The 14,534-nt window shown below is 41.6% G+C and overlaps 1 protein-coding gene across 3 annotated transcripts in view; it reads right to left on the bottom strand.

The window, feature by feature from the left end:
* Positions 1 to 14,534, bottom strand: part of LYPD1 (LY6/PLAUR domain containing 1) — a 38,534-nt gene that overhangs the window by 10,212 nt on the left and 13,788 nt on the right. The window lies entirely within an intron of this gene.

Consider the following 14,534-nt stretch of genomic DNA (forward strand, 5'->3'; position numbering starts at 1 on the left):
CCATATAATTTCACTCATATGTGGAATTTGAGAAACAAAACAACTGAGCACAGGGAGGAAAAAAAGAAAGGGAAGCAAACCAAGAACCAGACTCTTAATGATAGAGAACAAACTGATGGTTACCAGAGCGGAGATGGGTGGGTGGGAGGAGTAAAACAGGTGATGGGGATTAAGAAGTGCACTTGCTGTGATGGGCATCCGGTGTTCTATCAAAGTGCTGAATCCCTATATTATACACCTGAAACTAATCTTACACTGCATGGTAATTAACTAGCATTTAAATAAAAACTTTAAAAAAATACAAAAAGTAAAAAGCAAATTACTAAAAAAAAAAAAAAAAAAAAAAAAAAAAAAAAAAAAAAAAAGAAGAGAAAATACCATCAGTGAGCAATTCCCTGAAGTAAAATAACAAATTTCTTTCATTAATAAATGTATAACAAAGGTACGGGAGATAAACTGATACCGGAGATAAACTGATACCAGAGGTAAACTGCAGGAAAATTTGTTCTTATGGGCACTTGATTTAACATATCATTTTAAAAAGAGCATGATTCAGTGATATTTCACGTTCTAGGAGAGTCCATAAGACACTACATTTTTCTCCTGAAAAGTATATAAGTTGTTTCCTTATCATTATTTTTTATTTCAGTCTATAAATAGAGTGCTTATATCCAAAAGAGTGCTATCGATACAGAACAGGGAAAATAAAAGTCTTGCTTAAAAAATAATTCCGTCTAGTAAAATCACTAAAAAGTGAAATATTGGGAAAATAATTGCAACTCAAATCACAAAGAGCAAAATTACTTAATATGTAAAAAGTCCTAGAAATCAGTAAGGAATAAAAAAGAAACCATTAGAACAATGGGAAAAGCAAATCAAAAGTTTACAGAAAAGAAAATAAAGTGAACTTTGAAACAATAAAAAGAGATTTACTCTCACTCCATAAAAAGAAACACAAATTAAAGCTACATTGAGATACAGTAAAACCTTGGTTTGCGAGCATAATTCATTCCAGGAACATGCTTGTAATCCAAAGCACTTGTATATCAAAGCGAATTCCTGCATAAGAATAATGGAAATTCAGATGATGCATTCCACAACCCCAAAATATTCATATAAAAATGATTACAATACTGTAATAGAATACAAAATAAAGAAAATGCAAAATACACAGAAAAATAAATTAACCTGCACTGATTGTTGAAAATCTTTGTGGCTGGTGTGAGGGAGACAAGAGAGGAGGGTTATTGTGTAGGACAATTTTCACTATCACCAACGGAATCACTGCTATCTATTGGCTCAATGGAATCTTTTTCTTTTCGTGCAACAAAGAACCTATTCAGTGACACTTGCTCTTGCCTCCTTTTGAGGATTGTCGTTAAAGAAATTCATTGCTTGCACTGCTACAGCCTTATTTGGGTGTTGCTTTTCTACAACGTTTTGCACTGTTTTCCACATTTTCCACATCTCCCTAATCTCATTTGAGGAGAGGGATTCCTCCACCTTTTCCTCCTCCTCTGTATAGGAGATGCAGACATCGACTTCTCATAAAATCTTGCAATTTTGGCCACTTGCATACCTCATTCATCCTTCTCGATGATTTCTTTCTTAACTTCCACTGTAATCATCTCCTCTTACCGCTTTTCCTTTCAACCTTTTTCTGCATGGGGGCCACTGTGTACACTTGCACGGATGCTGACTACAGTACAGTATTAAAAAGCTGTTGTCATACACTATATTTGATGCTACTGGCAATAATGGGGCAGAGAAAAGGGACTGTATGTGCAGGCAGCTTTACCTAGAATGAAACAAAGCATTCCTAAGCTTACCCTTGTATGGAAAAGCAAGAACTGTCCACAGGTGCTTTGAAGTGACAAAAAATACACCAGTGCCAGTTGTGGGCACCTTCCAACGTTCTGAAAAATCACTGATTTCTGCCAAACACCGCGGCCTGAGGCTGAGCATCTGAGAATGGGAAACAATCACCCACATTCCCACAGCAAGAGACACAGAGAGAGAGAGAGAGAGAGAGAGAGAGAGAGAGAGAGAGCACGCACAAGAGACACAGAGAGAGAGTGCGCACACGTGTGCTAGAGAGACAGAAAAAAACCCATTGTCTTGTTGTGGTCATGTGACATTTGGCATCACGTACCACTTGTATTGCTAGGCATCGCTCATTTATCAAGTTAAAATTTGCTAAAAATGTTTGCTCATCTTGCAGAACACTCGCAGAACAAGTTACTTGCAATACGAGATTTTACTGTACCATTATTATTTATCACTCGGGCAAGGATCAGAAGTTGATCACCATATAGCCATGAGTCTTGGGAAATAGGCCCCTTTCCACACTGTCAGTTGAGAGAGTAAATAGATATAAATTCCACGAATGCAATATTATGGTATCTATCGATATTATGAAATTTGACCAAGCAATTCCAGTTTTATGAGTTTAAGTTACATATACAAATTCACACACATGCAAAATGACTATATATGGGGTTATTAATATCAGAGGGATTTGCAACAGCAAAAAAAGAAAAAAGAAAAGGACAATCACACTATCCACCACTAGGGTCCTGATAAACGCCGGAAGCTCATCCACACGATGGAATGCTACACGGCTGTAAGAGGAGGAGGAATAAGCTCCATGATATATTTTTTTAATGAAAAAATAAAACATGACACCAGAGTAAATACTGAAAATTATCATGGGCACAAATGGCAAATAGTACATACACATATATACAATTTGCATACATACTCATATTATTGGAAGAATACACAAGAAAAAGGCAATAGTGGTTGTCTCTGGTGCTCACTTTAGCAGCACATATACTAATATTGGTTGCTCTGGGGAGGGGTACTGGGTGGCCATGGGATAGGGTTAGAAAAAAAAAACCCTGTACAGCTAGTTTTAATCATTTATAATCAGAACAATGCAAATGAAGCACATATATTTTTTAACCTCCTGAAATAAATTACGCCCCAAAGAATCATTTTATTAGATGCCTTCTCTTTGTGTCTGGCACAAATCCCTTCCTGTCTGTGTCCACCAGAGGGCTTCTGGGAATAAACACACCCTTACGAAGAGAGCCATGAAAACTTGGCCCCAAACCTAAGTCTCGGGGTCACTGGGCAGAGGTACTCACTCGTGTCTGTCTTTTCATTTTCCCTTGAACCCAGTCCCCAGGAGCTCGGGTCTTGGCCCCAGAGAGTTAGAGGCTGCAGGGAAACCATAAAGTGCACTCTCGTGGCTGCTGGAGGAGAACAGCAATTTGGAAGGATCTACACTAATTTGAAATGTTCAAATCGAACAGTGGCATTTCTCAGCATTTACCCTTCAAAACAATACACACTTTCGCACGTGCACACCCTTAGGAGGAAAAGGATGCACTTATACTGTGGGATGTTAAACACCAGTTTAAGGTCATGTGCAGAATTCTGTACTTATCTGGCTCATTATACTGACTGAATCACTCCATATACTGATGTGGTTTTCAGTAAGTAGAAAAATGAATTTCCAAATGATATACATGTACGATTTATGTAAAAAAAAGTAATACAATGTGTGCTCTTGCAGTGTGTGCTATGTGTGTGAGTTTATGTCAGAGACAAGGGGCCATAAGGCTATACACTGAGAAGTAGTTATCCTTTTAGAAATGGGCCACAGTCAGGAAGCACTTGTGCTTCATTTGTGATATTTTAATGCTGTACAGAGGGAATATGTTTGTAGACTGTATCAGTAATGACAAATTAATGGACATGGAAATTATACACGGAGTAAGCCACTTGACTGACCTGAGCTTGAAGTACACAGCAGCACATGGCTCCAGGAGGGCAGACAAGGGTCCATACCACTGCACCACAATACAGCCCTCATGGCCTTGGGGCTTCCCTAGAACCTCAGGCAGGTGCCATCAATATGGCCACGGTTCTGTGTGGCTTCAGCAGCACCGTGGGCAAGAAATGGTAGGTATAGATGGTCATGGGTTTGGTTCACCTGCACCTTTGCGAATGCCCTACAGCCCACAGCAGCCACCCACAGCAGGAGATGGCAGTGTCTAAAAGCAGCAGTGAGGGCACCTGGGTGGCTCAGTCGGTTAAACGTCTGACTTCTGTTCAGGTCATGATATCACAGTTCGTGGGTTTGAGCTCCGCATCGGGCTCTGTGCTGATAGCGTGGAACCGGGAGCCTGATTCAGATTCTGTGTCTCCCTCTCTCTCTGCCTCTCCCCCACTTATACTCTCTCTCAAAAATAAATAAACATTAAAAAATAAATAAAAGCAGCAGCGAGTCACCTTTTGGACACTTCCCCAAATAGCTGAGGGATGCTCCTTCCCCATATGACCTTTCTTTTAATCACTTCTAATGTTCTACATGTTTTTACTATCAAATCGTTTTTAATAGAATGTAGCTCTAGTAATTAGAGCACTGCTTGATACCTAAATGGCTCAAAAAATACTGAATGAATAAGGGAATGAAGGGGAAAAGGGGAGAACACAGAAGGAAAAAGGATCATTTAAAGGGGGCCCAGAGGCCCCATGATAGTGGGTACTTTTCTGACTAGTAGCAACCCCAAATTTTATTCTTAGGCTGGTGGGGCCTGGATAACAGAGGTTACAGAAAGCTAGCACAAACCCACAGGCCTTGCTTGAAACAGGCCTGTGTGAAAGGCAATGCCTTGGTAATGGGCTTTCAGACCCAGAGCTGGCAGGCTCGGCAGGGTGATGAAGTGCTGTCCATCACCCACGGCTGGGCTAATCCCAGTTTGGGCCTGCTCCCAGCCATCCCACCCTGCAGGGACACAGGGACGTGTCCTGCCTGTGCCAAGTCATTTCTCACAGCTCCCATCTGCGGACCAGAAGTGTACTTATGGAACATACCACCCACTATCACCAAATTGAACAAGAGCCCCAGCACTTAACACGTTAATCCTCTTTAAGTCTTTCGAGGGGTGATGGCCTCCTGGGAGGGGAACTCTTGGATTTAGATGGGTGGTTATACTGGCTTTCAAAATACCACAAATTGTTCTCCTGGAGTAAGTCAGTTGTATTAATCTGCCTTATTTAGGATAATGATAGCCATGGAGAGGAATGAAGGAAAGGTAAAATAAAATACTGAGGTTACTTCCAGGGAAATTCATTCCACTGTAGCAATGGTACCTATTTCCTGGGACTAGTGAAATTAGACTTTGAAGGAAATCAAGCTTGCAAGAGTTAGGCTGAAATCATAAAACATGGAAACAGGGGAAAAGGGATTAGATCATATGTGCTCTACACACTGGAATTAAATGTAAAGTGGGAGGAAATGCATCCAAATAGATGGTATGAACACATTTCAGTACCACCACGTGTCCTCCCTGTTTTACAGACACTAGAAACGATCTTTCCAAGTTAAGGAACTTGGAAAAAGTTCCTGGCACAAAGTAGGTGCTATATAAGCGTTTGCTGTTGCTATTTTTATTGTTATTATCTGTCCATGGTGTGTTTTCTAATTTGAACCCTTAATTCACAGAAGTGGCTACTTATTGAATTTATGCACACCACGGTACATCCCTCAGAGGGGATAGCGACTTCAGTAATTACTGATCTGCTCCATCATTGAAAATCACTGGCTCCTTTTCCCATTCTGTCTCCATTCCTCTTGGACTATATTTGGGTCACATTTTAGCCAACATGCTCAGTTTGCATTCAGATCAAGAAAAACCAAAGGCAGATCAGGAGACGGGGCAGCAGGGAGAAAGAACGAAAGAAAGAAGCATTAGAAGTTAGTGTGGATGCTGGATGGCCCCTGTCGTCTTCTTTGCAGCAGGCATTCCATCAGGCATCGGGCGGGCTTTACAGGGTTGAATTATTGATTATACAGGGAGAAGAAGAAAGATGGTGTTTTCTCTTTGCTTGAGTCCAGCTCTTTCTGCCTGCCCCTAACACAGCTGGGTCACCACAGATGGAGCAGGCAGAATAAAAGGCACCTGGAACAACTCTGGTTGACATCAGCCCAGAAGCGGTCAGGGCTTAGGAACACAACATCAGGGAGAGTTACACCATGGCTCCGAGGCTGGCATTCTGACCTGGAAGTCTCTAGGCTGACCTGGCTGGTGGCACACGGTGCAAAAATCTTTAATGGGCTAAATCACTGGTGTGGCGATACCTTTGGCCCAAACTCTCCTTCCTCGAGGTTCTTTCCTGTGCACTTCACTAAGGGGCCTGTTATAACATGCACCCGCTCTCCAGATGGGACCTGGAAAGTTCTAGAACCCCAGCAGGTAAAAACTGCCCAAGCAGTGTTTCTCAGACATCGTTGTGCAGGAGAGTTACCTGGGCATTCTTTAAATACAGATTCCTAGAACCAACCCCGGATGATTCAGACACAGGTGGCCGAAACTTCCCAACTGCCACTTTGGGGAGGGAGCGGGCACATGTAGGTTCTAAATGCACAAAACAATTTATCCAGGGAGAAGGCTTTCACTACCTGCAAAGATTTCATTCGGCGTTACAGGCCAGCCCCTGCTCTGCCCTGCACGGTGAAGGCTGTGACAACTCTGATGATCTACGGCCATGGAGAAGGAGAGACGAGCCAGTTTTTCTTCACTGCTTTCCACTCTTCTCCTGGACCACATTTGGTCCATTGCTACCTCCCTGTCACAATAGGTCTGTCCTATCAGCCTCATTTGAGGACAGGCTCCTCTGCCTGCTCTCCAAGGACTTCAACGATTGAAGGTGGGAATGTTCACTGTCAACCACTTAGCTTGGGTGTGAAATGACCAGCTTAGAAGACCAAAACACTCCTGGAGGTGATCAGGCCAGGGCTAGTTTGAGTACCTGTCAGTAGGGGTTTTTCTTTCTTCCCTTTGGCCCATTCATATCCCACTGGGGTGGCTTTTTCTGTTTAAAAGCAACACTGTACATGGTAAGTTTCTACCCAGGGGTTGGTACACTTCTTCTGTGACAGGCTAGATAGTAAACATTTTGGCTTTTGAGGCTAAATAGTCTCCATCGCAACTACTTGATTCTGATATTTTATCATGGAGGCTGCCAAAGATAATGCACAACATATGGGGGTGGCTGTGTTCCAATAAAGTTTCCTTTATAGAAATCGGCCACAGTAGTCCACTTGGGCTGTCACAAAAAAATATCCCAGGTTGTGTGGCTTAAACAACAGAAATTTTGCTGGAGTCTGGAGGCTAGAAGGCTAAGACCAAGGTGCTGGCAAAAATTAAGCTTCTGGTAAGAACACTTCCCTGGCTTAGAGTCAGCTGTGTCCTAATAGGGACCTTCCTGTCCATATCTCTCCCTCCCCTATAAAGAGGTCAATCCCATTGGAAGCCATACCCTTGGACCTCATCTAACCCTAATTATTCTCAAAGGCCCCGTCTCCAACTGCAACCACACTGAGGGTCAGGACTGCAATATATAAATTTGGTGGGGGCTGGGAGGACAGTTCAGTTCATAACACAAGTATAGGGCTAGATTTGGTCCAAGGGTCAGAGTTTGCTTACCTCTGTTCTATCAAAATCCAATCACCTTTACCTAATAACACCTATCCCTTTCACCTGGTCTTTCCTCTCTAGTTCTATAAGAAATACAACCCCCAGTTTGGAACATTTACCTTTTTTTTTTTTTTAAGTTTATTTATTTGAGAGAGAACTCAAGCAGGGGAGGGGCAGAGAGAGAGGGAAAGAGAGAATACTGAGAAGGCTCCACACTGTCCGCACAGGGCCTGATGTGGATCTTGAACCCATGAACTGTGAGATCATGACCTAAGCCAAAGTCAGACACTTAACTGACTGAACCACCCAGGCATCCCTGGAACATTTGCTTTTTGAAGAATGTCAGAAAGGATCTTTGGGTTCAAGATTCGACCAAAGGTCTTTGCTGGCTTTAAACTATTTGGAGAACTTTATATCCATATTTTACTATGTTTTTTAATTGAACTGTCTCTGTAGAAAGTACATTCTTCACAGCATACACAAACATCCTTACAGAAGACATAGGCACAGCTTGAAGGCAAAAAGAGTGGGAAAAAAAGGGCACAGTTAGAACCACTACAAGAACACTGTTTCCAGTGTGGCAGGATGCAGATTGATTAAAACTCACATTTAGGGGTGCCTGGGTGGCGCAGTCGGTTAAGCGTCCGACTTCAGCCAGGTCACGATCTCGCGGTCCGTGAGTTCGAGCCCCGCGTCAGGCTCTGGGCTGATGGCTCTGAGCCTGGAGCCTGTTTCCGATTCGTGTCTCCCTCTCTCTCTGCCCCTCCCCCGTTCATGCTCTGTCTCTCTCTGTCCCAAAAATAAATAAACGTTGAAAAAAAAATAAAAAAACAAAAACAAAAACAAAAAAAACAAAACTCACATTTAGAGGTCTTGTGGTTCTGTTGTATGTAAGCCAAAATGGAGCAGACCCCACCCTGGGCAGACCCCACTTTCCACAGTGTATCTGTGCAACTGTCCCTAGCAGTCAACATTTTCTGACATGCTCTGTCACAAGGTCTTGGGGTTTTTTCTACAGTGGCTGCGAGATAACCAGAAACCACCTTATTTGTGTAAGAAGCCTAGTTAGTGCATGTGATGTCCTTGCTTAAGCCATGGTAGATCCAAAATACTGCCTGTGCTCCATTGTTCTCCCATATTTTCTGCTTTGAAGAAGCCAAGAGTGCCTCTTAAAGCACATTATAAATATTGATGCGGTAACCTGTTTCCTCTATGAGTTTAATTATACTTTTCTAGATGTACTTTCAGGAATTTAATGATTTTCTAAGTCTTCTTAAAATCATCATATATTGAAAGAAAAAAATAATGATTTTTCTTTCAGAAAACACCATTTTCAAATGAACTTATATTGCCAAAGAGATAACTTGGGAGTTCAAGAAGCAGCACTACTTACTAGGAAGGCATTTGGTAGTACAAGGGGCTCCTGTTCAGGTTTTTTTTTTTTTTTTTTTGTAATGTATTATTTCTTGACCTATCCAAAATGATCACTTAAGCTCAAAGATGAGTGGCAACTCATCATTGCTGGCAAACCCAGTGGGAAATTGTATGTCCTCATAAAGCAAGGAAAGGAAGTTTCAATAATAAACTGAAATTGTTAGAAATTGTTAAACTTAATTTTTTACCAATAAAAATCACCTTAGAAGAATTACAGCGTTAGATGTAAAGAAATATTAGCCTAAGTGCAAGATCAGGGTCTACCATTAATTTCTTCCATTAAGTTCTGGGTCTTGAAGAAATCTTAATCTTCTCATTTACAGACCAAGGTGGGGCAAGCTGAAGTGAATAAGTAAAATGTTCACGTTTCATTTTGCTTCTGAATAATTCTTTGCATGGTGGAAAAAACATTGACTCTGAAGTCCAACAGGCTTAGACTAGACTTACCACTGAGATAACACACTAAACTTCTCTAAGCCTGTTTGCACTTTTGAAAAGGGAGAAAGGTGTACTGACCCAACAGACTAACATGTGATGATTAAGGTGACAATGACTGCAAAGCACCTATGACTGTGTCAGTCCATAATACGTACCTAAGAAAAGTCAACTTCCAGGGTACCTGGGTGGCTCAGTCAGTTAAGTGTCTAACTTCAGCTTTGGCTCAGGTCATGATCTCGTGGTTCATGAGTTCTAGCCCCATGTGGGACTCTGTGCTGACAGCTCAGAGCCTGGAGCCTACTTTGGATTTTGCGTCTCCCCCTCTCTCTGCCTCTCCGCTGCTCATGCTCTGCCTCTCAAAAATATGTAAAACATTAAAATTTTTTTTTTTAAAAAGTCAAAGTCCTTGACTTGAGGTGTTTTTTTTTTTTTTTTTTTTAAATTTTTTTTTTTCAACGTTTATTTATTTTTGGGACAGAGAGAGACAGAGCATGAACGGGGGAGGGGCAGAGAGAGAGGGAGACATAGAATCGGAAACAGGCTCCAGGCTCTGAGCCATCAGCCCAGAGCCCGACGCGGGGCTTGAACTCACAAACCGCGAGATCGTGACCTGGCTGAAGTCAGACGCTTAACCGACTGCGCCACCCAGGCGCCCCTTGAGGTGGTTTTTTAAAATTTATTTTAGAGAGAGAGAGAGTGCGCGCATGTGAGCAGGTGGAAGGGGTAGAGACAGAAGGAGAGAATCTTAAGCAGGCTCCACGCTTACCACAGAGTCCAGTGTAGGGCTTGATCCCACGACCCTGGGATCATGACCTGAGCCCATATCAAGAGTTGGATGCTCAACTGACTGAGACACCCAGGCACCCCTTGTTTTTCATTGAAAATACACAACTACCATGGAGAAGTGATAAACAAGGCTGAGAGAGGGAAAATTAAGATGAGTCTGGAGTATCTTATCTTGTGGTGCCCAAAAATAAGGAAGTCTTCAAAAAAAGATGGGGCATGCTGAAAGGACACAGAAGTCAGTCTCCCAGGGGACAGCTAGGGCAATCTGAGCAACAAAATTAACAACAGTACTGGATTAGAACCCACAGCATGAAGTAAATATCCACCAGTTCACCTTTATACAAATAAATAAATGATTAAATAAACATTTGGAGGAGCAGGGACAGCTATATATTACAGAAAGATTCCAAATAATAAAGTCAGAAGAAATTTTGCAGAAGAATAGAAATTTTAGAACACCACAGGAATAACTTCCACAGTAAGGGAGAGATATACCAACAGGTGCTGATATTAGTGAACAAAGTTTGAGGAGAAACAAGATATCCGTATAGTTTCAAAGAATTTCCTTCAAGTTATCTATTAATTACAAAGAGAAAAACAGTCATTTGTGGGGAAGCCCAGCAGACACCATCTTAATTAAGCGATCAAAGTTAACATCACTAGTCATAAGACATGCTGACATCATGCACCTCTTGATATAATGCTACTGAAAAATGATAGCACATCACTTCCAAGTAGTCTTCCACAATCTAACCATCAGAAAACATCAGACCAACCCAAATTGAGGGACAGTATACAAAAAGCTGACGGGTCCTCTTCAAAAGTGCCAGCATCACAAAAGACAAAGAAAGAATGAGGAATTGTTGGGAGACTAGCCGAGACCAAGGAGGCATGACAATGAAATGCAATACGTGATCCCAGATAGGATCCTGGAACAGAAAAAGGAAAACCTGGTGAAATCCAAAAACAAACCATGGGTTAATAGTGTTGGACCAATGTTAATTTCTTGGTTTTGGTCATTATACTGTAGGTATGCAAGTTAATCAACATTAGCGGAAACTAGGTGAAGAGTATATATAAAGTCTGTACTATTTCGCAGCTTTTCTGTGGCACATTATTTCAAATAAAATTTTTAAAATAAAAGACATGACTATGAGTGAGGGTCAAGTCTGTATCACTTTTCTATGTACGACCCAAACACAAGCTGCAGTGTAACATCCCCAGTCACTGCCCATGCTGATGACCAACACGTGACCCATGCAGCCCCAAACATCTGTGCCACTTAACTACTCCACTCTTGCCTCAAAGATCTTGGAGAATCCTGAAGTGACTATTTTTTGGGGTCGGGGGAAGGGTGGACTTCAAGGAAGATTACTGGGGGAATGTTTTTTTGCCCATCTGTTTCTTTCCACACAAAGGGAACTAAGGGTACTCTGGGCCTCTCTCAACCTCTAGTCCCTCATCCTCAAAGGAGTGACCTGATTGGTTAATTTGGGAAGAATAAAGCAGACACACATTGTTCATCTGCTTTCTTTTCCTTCTTGGGAGTGAATGGCTTATAGCAAATAGGTGTTCTGCCATGCTCCTCAGGACAAGAAACTTCCCCTCTTTGGCCTTTACGGACTGGGTAGACCAGCTCATTTGGAAGCCCATTTGACATTCACCCCAAAGCTATTCCCTTCAACTTAGTCTTTCTCAGTTACTATGGTGATATTTTTGCCCTCATCTGCCCTGTTCCCTGTTTTATTTCTCAGTATGCTCAGAACCTGGGTAAGAAGAAAGGCTGATAACCAGTGGGCACTCTCTAGACCCTGCCAGGTTCCATGTGCCCCAGTCTACATGGTATCCTAGGACCTAGGTCTGTAGCCATGATTCTCTCTGAAGTTGGGAAGCATTTTCCAACTAATCTTCTATTCCAAATAGACTCTGGACTCTGAAAATCATAAACAGTAATGACTTAACATTGTTTTTTGCTGGGTGAGTTGAGCTGCACTGGGGCAAAAAGAGGATCAAGACCATCATACCCCCAACCCACTCCCACCCACACACATACACCCACACACACACACCCACACACAGATGTACGTGGGAATTTGACCCATCCCATAGAGTATGGGACTACAGTCCTGTTAGGACACACTGGCTCTAAAGAGGTTTTTAAAATGAGCTATTTTTCTGGTTTTCTCACTTTAGTCTCTGCCCCAACAGTCAATTAAATAGAGGCATAAAGCATGTGTTCCTTCCTTTTTACGGACCACAGTGCATTTATCTTTTCCAACAGTTTCCTTTGTGTCTGCCTTCTTTGCTGGTATAAAGATGGAAATTTCTCAACAGAGCCTTTAAAAGTCCATTACTTTCACCCCACGTTGTACAATTTAGTTTTAAAGTCAACTTCTACGGTAAACTGCTACTTGTGTGAATGCCCGTCTGGGAGTGAGACTAATCTTCCTCTACCCAAAGAATAACCAACACTTACTGCACCAGAGTTATGATTACATCACAATAAATATTCTATGCAGAACTAGGAAGAGCTCCTCAAAGAAAAATGCTTGGAAACGGGTAATTGGAATGAACTATATGCATTTTCACTGAGCTTTGAAAGAAACTGTGAGAAAAAAGATCTTCGATCTGTTCCCAAGTATTTTTTTTTTCTCTTAAAGAACACCATGTGAGGAGTTTTGACAGTGTCTGCATTCTAATGGGAACATCTCAGGAAGAAGAGGCTTATCTATATTTGTGCCTTGTTACTGCCATGATGGACACCATTTATCAGGCATAAAGAAGGGAGAAAACCCAGAAGGGAGTTCTTCTCTGGACAGTTTTGTGTTCTGGCTCTTAATTACTTTTCCTTTGCCAGGGATGTGAATATTTTAAAAGCCAAAGAAGCCCCTCCATTTGAGCTACAGATGGCCACAGGAACCAAATAAGAATACGAACAACCCATTTTAAAAGGCAAAAAAAAAAAAACAAAAAAAAAAAAAACAAAAAAAAAAACACAAAAACAAAAACAAAAAACCCAAAAAACAAAAAACCCTCAAAAACCCCCAAAAAACTCAAAATTCAAAAACAAGGGAAGTGCCAAGTTCCACATTGCACCTCCAAACTGATGCCAAGTCCATCTTAACCATACTGCTAGGACCAGAAATTGACAGTAATGTTAAGGAGCTGCAGTGACCCCGAGGGTAAAAATAAACATGTCTGTTAAAACAAGCACCACCAACACCAGAAAATAGACATGAAACAAGATGCCACAGGAACATTCTTTTTCCTTATAACAGGGATGTGTTAACTTCATTATTCAGAAACCTTTGATTACCCTTTTCAAAAGTTTTTTTGGTTGAGTTTAATTTTCAAGGCTGTTAACCACTTGATGCCAACTTAATTATAACAAGCAAGTAACCAACCCATAATGTATGAGGCCAATTGTTAGTTTTACTTTAGCTTCACTTTAGGGTTGGACTTCTCTGCTCATTTGTAACTTCCTGAACCAGGAAGGTTCTGTACGGTCACTTGCTTTTCCTCAGCTGGTGTCTTTGTTTCCCTGTTTGCCATGGAGGCTTAGGGGAATAGGTATTTATGACTTATTACCTCAGTATTAACAGCGCCCTTCAATAATTTATGAAACTGGGCTCTTGGATTTTTAACCTTGAAGTCCCTCTGATTATTGTTCTGAAATGCTAAGGGCTCAAACTTGAATCATCAGATTCTTGCACAAAAATTCACTCAAAGGTAGGAAAAACAGGGTTGCTGGTGGCATGATGGGTCCAGATGGGGTGGGCCAAGAACACCTTATTCTTTAACCCTAACTTCCCTTTCACCTGTTGCCAGAACATGGCATTCTCTTCTATAGAAAATATCCTTGTTTGGGGCACCTGGGTGGCTCAGTCAGTTGAGTATCCAACTCTTCATTTTGTCCCAGGTCATGATCCCAGGGTCATGGGATTGAACTCCACTTCAGGCTGCTCACTGAGCATGGAACCTGCATAAGAGCTTAAGATATTCTCTCCCTCCCTCCCTCCCTCCCTCCCTCCCTCTCTCTCTCTCTCTCCCCCCCCCACTTGTGCTTGCTAAGAAAAAAGAAAAATATCCTTGCACTAAAATGTAGTTACACTCTTATATATCAGCATTCAGTAAACCCAAATATTCTGGAACATCACAGACATCTTGAATTAAACTTCAGGACATCACTTGCTAGTGTGTGTGTTTCTTTCCCTTTCCCAAATGTGATAATCATTTAGGATGACAATGCATTTCAGTGTTCACTTTAGGCAAAAGAGAAGGTGATGTTCAGGAAAGGGAATTATCCCTGTTCTTTCTCTAGGGGATCTTGGAGGCATTGTGCCTGATTTTTCTGATTTTGTGCATGGATTTCTCAAAAGGTGATTT

This window comes from Leopardus geoffroyi, chromosome C1 (genome assembly GCF_018350155.1).
Source record: "Leopardus geoffroyi isolate Oge1 chromosome C1, O.geoffroyi_Oge1_pat1.0, whole genome shotgun sequence".
Classification (NCBI taxonomy): Eukaryota; Metazoa; Chordata; class Mammalia; order Carnivora; family Felidae; genus Leopardus; species Leopardus geoffroyi.